Genomic DNA, 14,052 nt, shown 5'->3' on the forward strand with positions numbered 1-14,052 from the left:
AAAAAAAAGAGAAAGTCCTTCACTTCAGTACCTGTAACACGTTTCTCAGGGATCGTCATCGCAAAGCCATTTGGAGTCTCGCCTCATTAACAAGCGATCGATTAGTGACCATTAGAAACCAAGCGAAACTCATTGCTGAGCACTGTGGATAAGCCATTTCTCGGAGAGGCTTCATTTGAAAGCAGTTAGGCTTCTCTCCAGAGATCTAGGGGGTAGATCGCTTCGTGAAGATTACAAACGAAGCAAGACGCATTACTGCTCAGTAGCTTTGTGAAATTATTCAGGGACTCTTCCTTGTAAAGACATTACGATACTGTCCTGATCGGTTGGACCAGATCAGTTCGTGAAGATTACAACAAAAGCAAAACGCATTAGCGATCACGGCGTGTGAGAAATTTCATAGCGAAGCTCCACTTTAAAGCAGTTAGACTTCTCTTCTGAGCATTTGGGGTAGATCGGCTAGTCTTCCCGCCATAGAATTAGGATTCCTGAGGGTAAGGCTCCCCGCATTCGGGTTAGAGTTCCTATGGTTAAGCCACATGGAATTAGGGTTAGAGTTCCTATAAGTAGTCCAGTCGGGATTAGGGTTCTAGCGGTTAGGGCTCACCAAGCTAATTTGAGGGTCCTTGTGTATAGGCTCCCTGCTGTTGGTTTAGCCTTCCCGTGGGTAGGCTTCGACTCCCTAGTGTTAGGGTTCCTATGGGTAGAGGTGAAAGATATGTAAAAGTCTCAAACACTGGCTCCAGCAAGAAAGGCACCGGATCAGGCGTGGCCAAGCTGAGGCTTCGAAGATTCCTGGCTGAAGGTGGGAGAACTGAACCTTAATAAAGGGGGCTAGCCCCCGCCATCTCCGCTGGGAGGGGATTCGGAAGGCGAGACAACTTCCCTGGTGGCCCTGGGAATTGACTCGGTGACCTCGGGGTTGTGAGGCCGTGGCTTGTGCGAACTTCCGGAGGTCTGGAGGCGGACCTTTGTGCAGCTAGCATAACCCCATCCTACGACCAAGTGGCTTATGTATAGGAAGAATTACAATGGCGGGAAACCTACCCATAGGAACACGAACCATAAATATACATAAATATACCCATCGGACCCCTCAACCTAGAGCGGTGGGGGGCACCAGGCATCTTCTTGTATAGGCACCGACTTTCCATTGTGCTGGGGGATACTCACTTCTCTACCCCTGTCTCTGCCACAGGCCCTGCCACCACTCCACCCCCTTCCTGCCCCCTCCCCTTAGCCTGCCTTAGCCTCGCTCCTCCCCGTCCCCCCCAGAGTCTCCTGCATGATATGAAACAGCTGATCAGGAGGTGCGGTGAGGGAGGGGGAGACACTCACCGGTAGGTCTGCCGGTGGGTGGGATGCACTCGGAGAGGGGTGGGAGGGAGAACGTCTGATGGGCGCGGGGCCATAGAGATACTACTCTGGGTCTTTGGCAATGTAGGTTGGTAAATTCTGGCTCCTTCTCAGGCTCAGGTTGGGGGCAGCTCTTTGCTCTACCTCATAGCAGGGGCATGCCGACTCAGCACCGAGCACCTCTGCTTCTTTCAGGCGTGTGCCGACCTCTGTGAGGGACCACAGCCCTACCTTTCCAACACTGAGGAGGACTCCTCATCAGTGTCCAGGGAGTCACAGCACTGCCAGAGTCAACCGGAGCAGAGATCTGCACATGGGTACACAATGCACCAGTCCCGTTTACCAGTAGCACGAAAGAAACAACAGAAGACAGCTTGGGGGTGTTCCCTACCCCGTAGCCTGTGAACACAAGAATTTTGCTTTAAGGCATCTACTTGACCCTTCAGGGTCAGGTTATCTGAATGAAGACTGTGATGATTTACCATGCGCGGTTCCTCAGCAATTTGCTGCAAAGTTTCCACTTTGCTTTTAAGAGTGGTAACCGCCTCCCATAAACCTGACAGACCCTCACACAGAGCCTACAACAAAACAGCCTTTTTTAAATTCTGGGAGCACTTGGCTGCCAGGGAAGCATCCACCCACCCCTGGATGGATGGCCAATCCTTACGATCTCCCGGGGGGAGGGGCCGCATAAGGACCCCCCCCATTACCCCACCAGTTTACTAATAAACTTCGTAGTCTGGATTGCAGTAAAGGGCCCGTTCAACTTATTTATCGAATCCATGGTGAGACATGGTGATCAGGCATGACTCTCCCCTGGGATCCTGTTCGTGACGGCAGATGTTAGAGATAAAGAAGAAACAGGAGGACCCTGATTGAGTAAACAGGCATCTTTATTGCAGAACTTGTTCCCCTCGACCCAATTGTCGAGTAAGCCCCGAGTTAATGACATCACACTTTTTTTATTTAAGTTAATATGTAAATACCCACATTTACTACAATGCTCCCCTAACCCTTATTTGATAATATGATTGCTCATATAATGAATATTAATAGCTATATACTGAATATAATTATACCCAACCCTGTTTACTGTTTACAGCATTAAGCATATTATACAGACATTTTTACTTTGAAGATACATTTTTTGCAGTAATTTAGCCACAAGTTCCCTTAATTAGCAGTTCACAGGCGAGGGAGGAAGGGACCATGACCCTGAGCTCGTTTCTGTAGCTGGGAGAGGAGAGATAACACTTCTTCACACAAAGGGTATCCTTCAGACAACCACATTCCTTATGCAGCTGCAGCGCTTATCTATTCTTAACAAGCAGAAAGGAAGGGGAAGGATGGCAACTTTATTAAATGAAGAAATAGTATGTGCCTGTGCCTACTCCCTATTACCATGATAGCACACCAGCGGTTTTCCAGGTCTTTACTTAACCCTTACATATTCCAACACCCCTCACCTGTGTTAGGGTTATTAAGGGTAGGCCACGTGGATTTAGGGTTATGATTTCTAAGTGTAGGCCACATTGAAATAGGGTTAGGTTCCTTTGGGTGAGACGCTCAGCCCTAGTGTAATTGGTTTTATAGGTAGGCCACTTTGAGATAAGGTTAGAGTTCCTATGGGTATGCAACTTGGATTTAGGGTTTTGGTTCTATATGTAGGCCACTTGGTGTTAGGGTTACAGTTTCTATGGGTAGGGATCCCAGCCTCAGGGGTAGGGTTCCTATGTTAGGGATCTACATTCTATGGTTAGGGTTCCTATGGATTGGCAATAGGGTTTCTAGGGGTAGGCATCCCCTCTAGGGTTAGGTATCCTATGGGTAGGGCACCCCACCCTAGGATTAGGACTTCTATGGTAGGCCACTTGGAATTCAAAAGAGGCTAAAACTGATAAAACAAGTGAAAATTTAAAATACTTTCCAAATCATAATAAAGCAGGACCTATGGCAAGTTGATGAAGAATTATACTGGGTTTGCAGACAAACACTATACATTTTTTGGTTGTTACAAACATAACAAAGCCAGGCATTCTTTAATTATGTTATTTACAGAACACCAAAACAATTACAGAAAATGGCTTAGCAATTTTTATTGATAAGGAAGGGCTAGTCGTAGCTCAGGACACTAAATGTAATTACTCAAGTACTGATTATGCCACTAGCTGCATAAAAGTAAGGTAAAACTATATAGTGCAAGAAGGATTTATCTCACACATACCACACAGTTTGTTCCATGTCCCAGATTATACCATTGCCTGAGATTCTTTCTTTACTGGATACTTTTATATGTAATTATATAAACCAGTACAATGATTTTACAAAAAAAAAAAAAAAAGATTAATTAAGAATATTGGAATAGAGAATCACAAAATATTGGGAAAAGTATAGCTCTTCATTATCCCCAGAGGCCTTTAATTCCTGTTTTCCCCTTTTAAGGCTAGGGAGGGGGTTAATCTTGACTCTCCTCTATTGCCTGCCCAGGAAGGGAGACTGCTAAAAACACCTGGAGGGAAAGTCAGGGTTGAGTCCAGGCTAAGATAGGTGTCCAGTCTGTAAAGAGAAATAACTGGAACTCTAAGCTACAGAAACTCTGCAACTTTCCCGAATTGAGGGTGAGAAATTACATTTTGTAACCTGTTTCTTGAGTGTATTAAGCCTAGTTTGCGTGTTTTGTTTTATTTGCTCAGTAATCTGCTTTGTTCTGTTTGCTATCCCCTTTAATCACATAAAATTTACCTTTTGTAGTTAATAAACTTATTTCTTGTTTATAACATAACCCAGTTTGTGCAATTCATATCTGGTGGGGTGGGGGGACCAAGAAGCTGTGCATATCTCTCCACATTGAGGGAGAGGCCGATTTTGATGAGCTTGCATGGTGCAGATTTTTCTGTATAGCACAAGACAATATTATTTTGGGTTTATTCCCCAAAAGCGGTGTGCACGTGAATGCTGAGTAAATCCCTGAGCTGATTCTTCTCACACAATGCTGATTTCAGTCTGTGTCTGCAGCTGGGTGTGGCCTTACCTGTTTGTATGCTAGAGAAGGCTTGAAGGCCCGGCACAGCAAGGACAGGGTGAGGAAGCCCAGGCTGGTGGGACGAGCAGATGCAGTGGGACCCCAGCACATCAGGTGGCATCCCAAATGGGGGGGGGTGTCCAACCCATCACAGGCCCTTCCCCAGAGTTGGGGTTCATGAGGTAACCAAGAAAAACCCTCTTTGCTGGCCTTTTCTTCTTCCAGTCTTGGCGTGGGCGGCCGCATTCTCATAGGAGCTCAAGGAACCAAGGCCAGTCATGTCCCAGGATCATGGGGTAAACCAATTTGGAGGCCTGGTTGACCTGGTGGACACTGTCATGGTAGGTGGTCTCCAATCTTACCCAGACTGTACATCCCTGTGGATGCACTGTAGGTGTATCTCAGTCCCTGCTGGTTTGTGGTTTGGGATCAGGTCAACTTGGACGAGCTTCTGACTACACCTGGAGTTCACCAAGGTTCATTGCTGGGGTGCCATTCAACCTGTGTGGGGCTCAGAGTTTCTCTGGGTCCCTCTTCCTGGCCTGAGGGCTGGCCACCCACACCTGGCTATAGTAGCAGTTGATATATGGGCAGTCCAGCTGAAAGTACCCCTCCAGTCCACATTCCTTCAGCTGGTAGGTCTGCTCTCATTAGTGGTGGTCCTCCTGATGGGTCTTCCTCTCTCTGAGTCAGGGCCCGGCTGGCTGGTCGCCTCTAGTCAGGGTTTGGGGTGACGGCTGTCCACATAGCTTGGCGGGGGCTTCCCCCACTTGGTCTGTCTTTGCTGTCTGGGCTTTCTGGTTTACAGGGTTGTGGCTCTGACCCCTGGGCCACCAAGTAATTCTCCATCAGCTCGATGGCCTTGGTGACAGTCGCTGGTCACTGCTGCTGTACTCATCCTTCCCCCCACTAGGGAGGATTTGGGTGAAATGTTCTAAGGTCACTGCCTCCACCACTTGAGCCACAGACCATTTCTCTGGCTCCAGCCATCACCAAGTATAGTCCTGGAGATATTGGCTACTGCCCTTAGCTTGTCCCCAGGTGGGTACCATTCTCGGCAAAAGCATTGGTGGTCTCGGGGCTGATGCCAGTCTGATCTAAGATGGCTGCCTTCACCTTCCCATATTCCAGGGTGTCCTGGGGGGTCTAGATTTTGATAGGCTGACTGATCTGGTCCCACCAGATATGGGGACAGGAGGGTAGCCCAGGGGTCTGGGGGCCACTGGGTGACGGTGGTAACCCACTCAAAAGTCACCAGGAACACCTCAGCGTCATTGTTGGGCCCCATCTTTGTGAGCCATACAGGGAGACCAACTTGGAGGTCCCTGCATCCGAGCCAACTGGGTGTCGTCTTAGTGCTGCCATGTGCTGGATCAAGCAGTCTCGTTGGGTCTGGTGTTAGGTGGACAGCTCTCGCATAATTTGTTGTTACTGGGCTGTAGTAGCTGTGTCTGGTGCGGGTGCTGTTGCTGCTGACTCTCCAGCAGCCACTTCAGAATCTTGTCCATCTCCATCCTAGCTTGGCACGACTGACAAACAGAAGAGGCGACGTTCTACTCAGGCCTTTTAGCAGATCCCGGTTGTTGCTTGCATTCTCCACCAATTGTCACAGGGCAGGTACACTACTCCTGGGGGAATTCTGCACCACTGCACATGTGAAGAATTCATGTCTTCCGCAGAATTTTAGTTTTTTCCCCGCAGAAAACACATTCTGACCCAGAAGTGCTGCAGTTCTTCCTTTTGCCCACCAGAGGCCACTGTGGTGCCAGAATAGCCAACAGCATGAATTCAGCAGGCTGTTCTGGTGCCATAGTGGCCTCTGGTGGGCAAAAGGTGGAATTACATCACTTCTGGGGCACAATGTATTTTCTGTGGGGAAAAAAACTTCTGTGTGCACGCAGTGGCACAGAATTTCCCCAGGTGTAGAAGTTAATCACAGCACCTGGTCCACAGAGTCAGGTTAGGTCAGAGTGGGGCACACAGGGCTTCTGGGGGGTGTCACAGACGGGGGTTCAGAAGAGCTAGTGGGGGAGACAGAGTGGGGCATGGACTCAGGAGCTAGTGTGACAGCGTTGAGCCAGGGGCTGAATGGGAGTGGGGTGCATGGCCACATGGGAAGGAGGCTGCAGAGACCCATCAGGATAGGGGTGTGTGTGGAGACAGGGGAAGATGTGCCTGACTGAATGGGAGAGGCTTGGGATCAGCCTGGGTCTGCATGGGGGAGGCTCCCCAACTCCCTAACAATCCTGCCCCCCCCAAAAAAACTGTTCCACACTTCTCCCACCCACACCCAACAACTCTCCAGGTTCACTCCAGGCTCCTTCCCTCTCCCTAGGTTCCTCCATTATCCCTGACACTCCCAAGCCTTTGCATTGCTTCTCATGGGTGCATTAAATACAGTTCTGTATTGTAATTTAAATGAATTACTCAAAGTTTTGTATTAATTTGCCTAGTAATGAATATATTTATAAAAAAAAATTACCAGAATCTTTTTTTTTGGTCTGCATTGTTACAGACATACTTGCTGGCAGATATTTTGAAATAAATTACCAAAATAATTCAAACTGGCATGATTATATTGTGTTATTTTGACAAATAAAAGATGCAGAATTTTAAAATATTGTGCACGGAATTTTTAATTTTTTGGTGCAGAATTCCCCCAGGAATAGTATACCCTGTCACCTTTTGGAGAGGTGGATGGGGCATTATAGCCCCATGGGTGAGTCCAAATGACCGCCCTCCTCTGCAGGGCTGCATGGCCTAGTGGCCAGAGTGAATATGGCAGCCCTTCTCTACAGGGCTGCGTGCCCTAGTGGCTGGGAGGAGGGGTAGGTTTCTACCCAGGATGGGTGGCGTCTGGGCTGGAGGGACCCAGGCCCACCCTACTCCACTGGATCACAACCTAGGGCTCTGTCAGCGGCAAATGGATTCACCACTAGGTCAGCAGGGATCCTCCTGAAACACACTGCCTTTGTCCCGATTCCACAACTGGATCAATGTAAAGTCCCCCTGGGCTACCTCCTACCCTGTTTTCCAGTGCTACCATCCACAGGTCTTCTGGACCTCCAGGGTTGTCAGCTGGCAAAGATCCCAACAGTGCTGTCTCCTCTTGGGCTTCCATGGGCAGCTGGGTATCTGCCTGGGTCTTGGCATGCTTGGTCTCCAGGGTCTGGGGCTCCAGCAGCTCCCAGGAGGGAGCCTGCAATCTGCATCCTCCTTCCTCAGTGGTTAGGCCAGACTGAGCTGGGCTGCTTCCTTTTAGTCCGAAGCTCCCATTGGAGCATGCCTAGCAGTGGCGAAGGGATGTGGCTTTCTTAGCTCACAATATGAGATTAACCCCTTTTTGTCCAGTGCAGGGCAGGTACACCCTGTCACAACTACCTTTAAATAACCTATGCAAGAGGGAGATAGGTAGATTTACAAAATATAAGCAGAACTAAATTAAAAGTTAGATCAATTTTGCCCCAGTCCTGCAAAGTTCTGAATCCTTCCAGAGAGGTGTTGAGTACCCTTCATTCATTAACTTCAGTGCAAGCTGAGTGTGCACAGTGCCTCAAAGGATTGTAGCTCAAAGGCTAATTAAAGGACAAACAACAAGCCAGACATGAGACCAAAGTTTGATTATACAAAAACTCGAAAAAGAAAATAGGGAAAATGTATATTCAAAAAGATTTTCATCTTTTGGATGATTAATCCAGTAAATGGAATTACTGTAATGTAAAATAATAACTCTTGGGACAATGAGCCAATATAGTCATCACTTTCTAAATGGAATTGTCATACAGGAAACTGGCCAGGAAAAGCATTTTAGAATTAGTGAAGCCATCATATGCAGTGTGATCAAAATAAAACTATTGTAGAAGAGCTTTAGCTCCAGTCCATTTTACTAATGAAGACCATGGAGTAACACTTACTCTTCTATCGTGACTGTTGTATATTTAACTTTGGGAATGCACTTGTAATTTTAAAAAAATATCATGTTACACAAAAGGCGGGGAAGTATGGAGTGAATAGGAATTGGGTAGAATCCCTTTATACTTTCAAATAGTTTATGAGCAGGCTCTCACTATCTTCTATATTTCAGAAGCCACCGGAATCTAGCCAGAGCAGCAGTGTGTATAATTTGTGAGCCCTCTAATGGCTTCTGAAACACAACTGATAGTGATGGCCCTTAGAGGGACTATTTAAAGGGATACAACCCAATTTCTATATACATCAGCAGTTTTTCCCATTCTGGGTCCTCAGGGCAGAGGAGAAGACAATCTCCAATCTACAATGAGATGAAGAAAACTGCAGGAACCTAGTTCCATCTCAACTTCCACTGCAGATATGCATCCATAGATGTCAGTAAAGCAGCTGGTGGCTCCTTGAAAGCTATCCTTGCTGCCACAGCAACTAATGCAGCTGCCCACAAAAGTGGCTCACAGATGTAAAGGGTTGTATGCTCAGGCAGCAGCCTATCAAACCAAGCTCCTTTTCTATGATGTCAATGCCCTTATCACATGTGGTCCAAGCCTATTGCACCACCAATGGACAACCCCTCTCCAGCAGCAGTGAATGGAGACCAGAGAGAGGGGAGAAATAAATCCTGGCAGTATTTTAATATAATTTTATTTGGTGTTATAAGTGAAAGCATGAGAAGACTGATGTTTACAATTATCCACTCACACATAGAGCAGCTATGTGTACTACAACAGCACAGTTATATAAGATAAGGTGAAGTACTGAGTCATATCTTGACTTTTACTGATAATGCATTTTGGAGAGTATCTGTGAAACAGACGAAATCAGTATTCCTTTAGATCTCTGTGCAGTTGAACTAGTGCCACGTTTTACTAAATGACAATGTTATCTACATTAGAGAATGAAGAATTAGGGTTATGGTGCATATATTGATGTTGCTACTTCCCAGTGTTTTTGTTTCAGAAAAAAGTCTGATTAAATTTACTCATTCACATTTATACAAGACATAAAAATAGCTCTATGACATTTATGTAAAGTTAAATATAATATATAGATTAAATAACTGAAAAATATTCACACAGTATTCAGTGGGGAAGAAATATTATAGTTACATAAGATTCAGTTTTCTAAAACTAATCATCATCCAACATGCAAATAGAGTAAGTAGAGCTTCCTAATTACAATTTAGCTAAACTCTTTGAAATTCAATGAGAGTATATCATTTTATTAATCCTATGCTTGGTTTCTCATAGTTATGTCTTTGGGATTCTTGGTCCTTTGGGATTCAGTACCAGCTTTATTGAACAGGGATTCATGCCTCACAATAATTGTTTAAACTGCTCTTTCTTAAAATTACCAATATAAGTTACCTATTCATAATCAGTGCAATACACTTCAACACAGAAGTTTTATAATATCAAAATTTAAAAGAGTGTGAAGTATCTCAAATCTTTAAAAAGTACACTTCTGTAAAGTAAAGTTAAATATATATTTAAATGTTTTAAGCACATACTACTTAGCTTCTACAGGTGGGATCCACAAAGGGGACTTAGGTTTGTAACTGCCACTTTAGGTGCCCATGTTCAACATTTAGGCCAGTGGTTCTCAAACTTTTTTACTGCTGACCCCTTTCACATAGCAAGCCTCTGGGTGAAACCCCCTTATAAATTAAAAACACTTTTTAATATATTTAGCACCATTATAAATGCTGGAGGCAAAGTGGGGTTGGGTTGGAGGTTGACAGCTCGTGATCCCCCATGTAATAACCTCACGACCCCCTGAAGGGTCCCTACCCCCAGTTTGGGAAGCCCTGATTTAGGCACTACTGACATCCACAAAATTCCTGCTTACCTGATGCATAATGCTGTAGGCACCTAAAGTCCCTAATTGCCTACATTTCTACCACTGAAGTCCACTGGGCACCTACACCTCAGCAGCTGGGTGTGGATACAGCTGCCTAAATCCTAACACCACCCAGATGCTTGGCACCTGATTCAAGCTCCAGTGGGATCACAGCTTAGAGACATTCCCCCACTTATCTTGCCTTTGGGGCCCAATCTAGTAGGTATGCTCAGAGCACTCACCTGGGAGGTGGGAGACCAAGTACAACTCCCTGCTCCACATCAGAGAAGGGGGGGAAGGACTTGAACCAGAGCCATCCAGATCCTGGTTGAATGTTGTAATGTTGTAACCACTGGGAAAAAGTTATGGGGGTATTTACAGATGTCTAAAAATGTAGATAGGTATCAGGTGGGATTTTCAAGCTTTTGAAAAATCCCACTAGATGCCTAACTGTATCTTTAGGAACTTAAATAATGTTACAAATCTGGCCCTAAGAGCATACAAAATTAAACATAAACTTGACTCCAAAAGGTGTAGTTTAAATCTGTGCAGTCATATTGCTCTCATAGTGTCAGGATGGGAGACACTCATGTAAGTGTACCTTACATCATGGCCTGAAGACTGCCAAATCAACTCTCTGGCATACTACCAGAAGGGAGTGTATTCCAAACATGCCATTTCTAGAAAGTTCAGTCTTAGCAACCAGCAGCATAAGCGTCCCAACAGACCTTAAATGCAGGGAGGGGTATAAGGAGAAAGGCAGTTTCTCCAGTAACTGGCTTCCTGGCCAATCGGGGCTTTTAATATGTATCCAACACCTTATCCACATAGTTACAAAGTTACATTTGGCTTTAACTTCTTTCTTCTTCTTCTTCTTCTTCTTCTTTTTTTTTTTGCATTTCCATAGATTTTATTCTGCAAGCAGAAATGTTTCTTATTTCTACTTCTATTCATTTAGAAAAAAGGCCCATATACTATAATAACAATATATGGTAATAACAATAAGCAACAACTTCAATATCTATCTATATAATTTTGGACAAAGCAGGAAGCAAATTCTGACATATAGACTTGGCATGTAACTGCTGAAAAAGACAACTGAATTCAGTGCAAATGATGGCTGTGAAGAAAGAATCAGTTAAGCTTGGTCTTTTATGCATTTTAAAAATTATTTATTAAAATAGGGAGGATGGTACGGATCTGGGAAAAGTTGGAAGGAAGCTTTATTAGTATTAAGTAAAGAAACTTGGGTGGGGAAATGCTCCCCACCGCTGAACAAATCCCAAGAAGCCAACCAAGATTTCCCCATTTGCATACCTACCCTCAATGTTGGAGTCCCAGCAGAGCCACTTTGCAACCACTCTTGCAGTATTAGGTACCGTGTGCCCACAACACAGAGGTGGTTAGCCCGTAAATATACAGAGTTGCAGTCCCCTTCTACAGCTGTCAAGAAAACCCCAGCAGGGTTGGGCTCTGTGACAAGCAGGTATGCAGAACACCATAATGGTATGCCAGTCATAAACATCCTACATACCTTGTTCCAGAACTGCAGTACAAACGCGGAGGAAGAGACTAGATTTGACTTTGCGTTGAGTGAGTTTTTATGAAACATTTAACTTTTATTTTGCAGACTTCACATGGAAGTACTCAAAAAAGATTACTACACAATTGAGTCGTGAAAAAAGATTGAAGGAACCGTCCGCAATACACTGCAAACCAGTGAAGAATGAGAAAATTGCAGATATTTTATTAATAAACCAAAGCTTGTATAAGTTTTTGGTCCCTTGAGGCTTTTATATTTTCTATTTCTCATATTAAAGAAAATATGGCTCCCATGTCTCTGAAAGGTGGTTTCCCCCTCCCCTCTTAATAAAAATGTCCCAAACTGAGCTAAATCATGTAATAGTGGTGTGACGTTGCACTCCATATGTTTTATGGAAATATGCTTATGAGTATAAATATGATGTAACTGGAATATGCTTTATGCAAAAGGTCTCTTGTAAGGTATCATAACAAAGATTATAACCTACTGAATATACATCTCCTATGTGTATGTATGTATCACTCTTGTATCTGAAACTAGAAATATAAAGTATAACTCTGGGGTCCTACTGTAATTATGCAAAGTGTGGGCCATTGATGGTAGTTTAGAATCTTGATGGCTCCCACTGACTAGGACAATTGATTGTAAATGGCTCTGTTTACTTGTAAACCTTCCTGTGTTCACGTAAGCCAGCCCAGGAAGAATGGAGGCTGGGGGTCTTACATGTCACATGATGCTGAAATCCATCTTAAATCTGGTACTTTTCCATTTAGAAGTAGGGGTGGGGGCCCAGAGAGACAAAAGATTCCCGCCTTGGGCCAAAGCTATAAAGGGGGTGGGACAGAACAAAGGGGGCTGCCAGTCATGAGAAATCCCCTAGTTACCACCTGAGCTAGAACTAACAAGGACTGTACCAGGAAAAGATTGGGCCCAGACTAGGAAGGAGTCTAGTCTGCGAAAGAAGTTTATTGGAACATCTCTGAGGGTGAGATTTTACCTGTAAACAGTTTCTTAATGTATTAGGCTTAGACCTGCATGTTTTTGTTTTACTTTGCTTGGTCATTACTTGAAACCACTTAAATACTACTTTTTATACTTAATAAAATCACTTTTATTAATTAATCCAGAGTAAGTGATTCATACCTGGGGGAGCAAACAGCTGTGCATATCTCTCTATCAGTGTTATAGAGGGTGGACAATTTATGAGTTTACCCTGTATAAGCTTTATACAGAGTAAAATGGATTTATTTGGGGTTTGGATCCCATTGGGAACTGGATGTCTGGGTGCTGGAGATAGGTAATCTGCTGAGCAGTTTTTGGTTAAAGTCTACAGCCTTGAGGCATGGACCAGACCTGGGTCTGTGTTGCAACAGGCTAGCGTGTCTGGCTCAACAAGGCAGGGTTCTGGAGTCCCAAGCTGGCAGGGAAAATGGGCTCAGAGGTAATTCCAGCATGTCAGGTGACAGTCCCAAGGGGGTCGCTGTGACCAAACCCGTCACAAGTGGTCTCTGTTGTTAGTTGAACAACGAGGAGTCCAGTGGCACCTTAAAGACTAACAGATTTATTAGGGCATAAACTTTCGTGGATAAAAAACAAAAGAGAGGGAAAATTGCTTTTGTAGTGAGCCAGCAGATCATCAACGATCTACAACCTATCCTGGAAAACAATCCCTCACTCTCACAGACCTTGGGAGGCAGGCCAGTCCTCGCTTACAGACAGCCTTCCAACCTGAAGCAAATACTCACCAGCAATTAGACACCACACCACAGAAACACTAACCCAGGAACCAATCCCTGTAACAAACCCTTTGCCTACTCTGTCCCTATATCTACTCTAGTGACACCATCAGAGGACCCAATCACATCAGCCACACCATCAGGGGCTCATTCACTTGCACATCTACTAATGTGATATATGCCATCATGTGCCAGCAATGCCCCTCTTCCATGTACATTGGCCAAACTGGACAGTCTCTATGTAAAAGAATAAATAGACACAAATCAGACATCAGGAATGGTAACATACAAAAGCCAGTAGGAGAACACTTCAATCTCCCTGGACATTCAATAACAGATTGAAAAGTAGCCATCCTTCAACAAAAAAACTTCAAAAACAGACTTCAAAGAGAAACTGCAGAGCTACAATTCATTTGCAAACTTAACACCATTAATTTGGGCTTGAATAGGGACCGGGAATGGCTGGCTCAATACAAAAGCAATTTTCCCTCTCTTGGTATTGACACCTCCTCATCAATTATTGGGAGTGGACCACATGCACCCTGACTGAATTGGCCTTGTCAACACTGGTTCTCCACTTGTAAGGTAAC

The sequence above is a fragment of the Chrysemys picta genome, chromosome 3 (assembly GCF_011386835.1).
Source record: "Chrysemys picta bellii isolate R12L10 chromosome 3, ASM1138683v2, whole genome shotgun sequence".
Lineage (NCBI taxonomy): Eukaryota > Metazoa > Chordata > Testudines > Emydidae > Chrysemys > Chrysemys picta.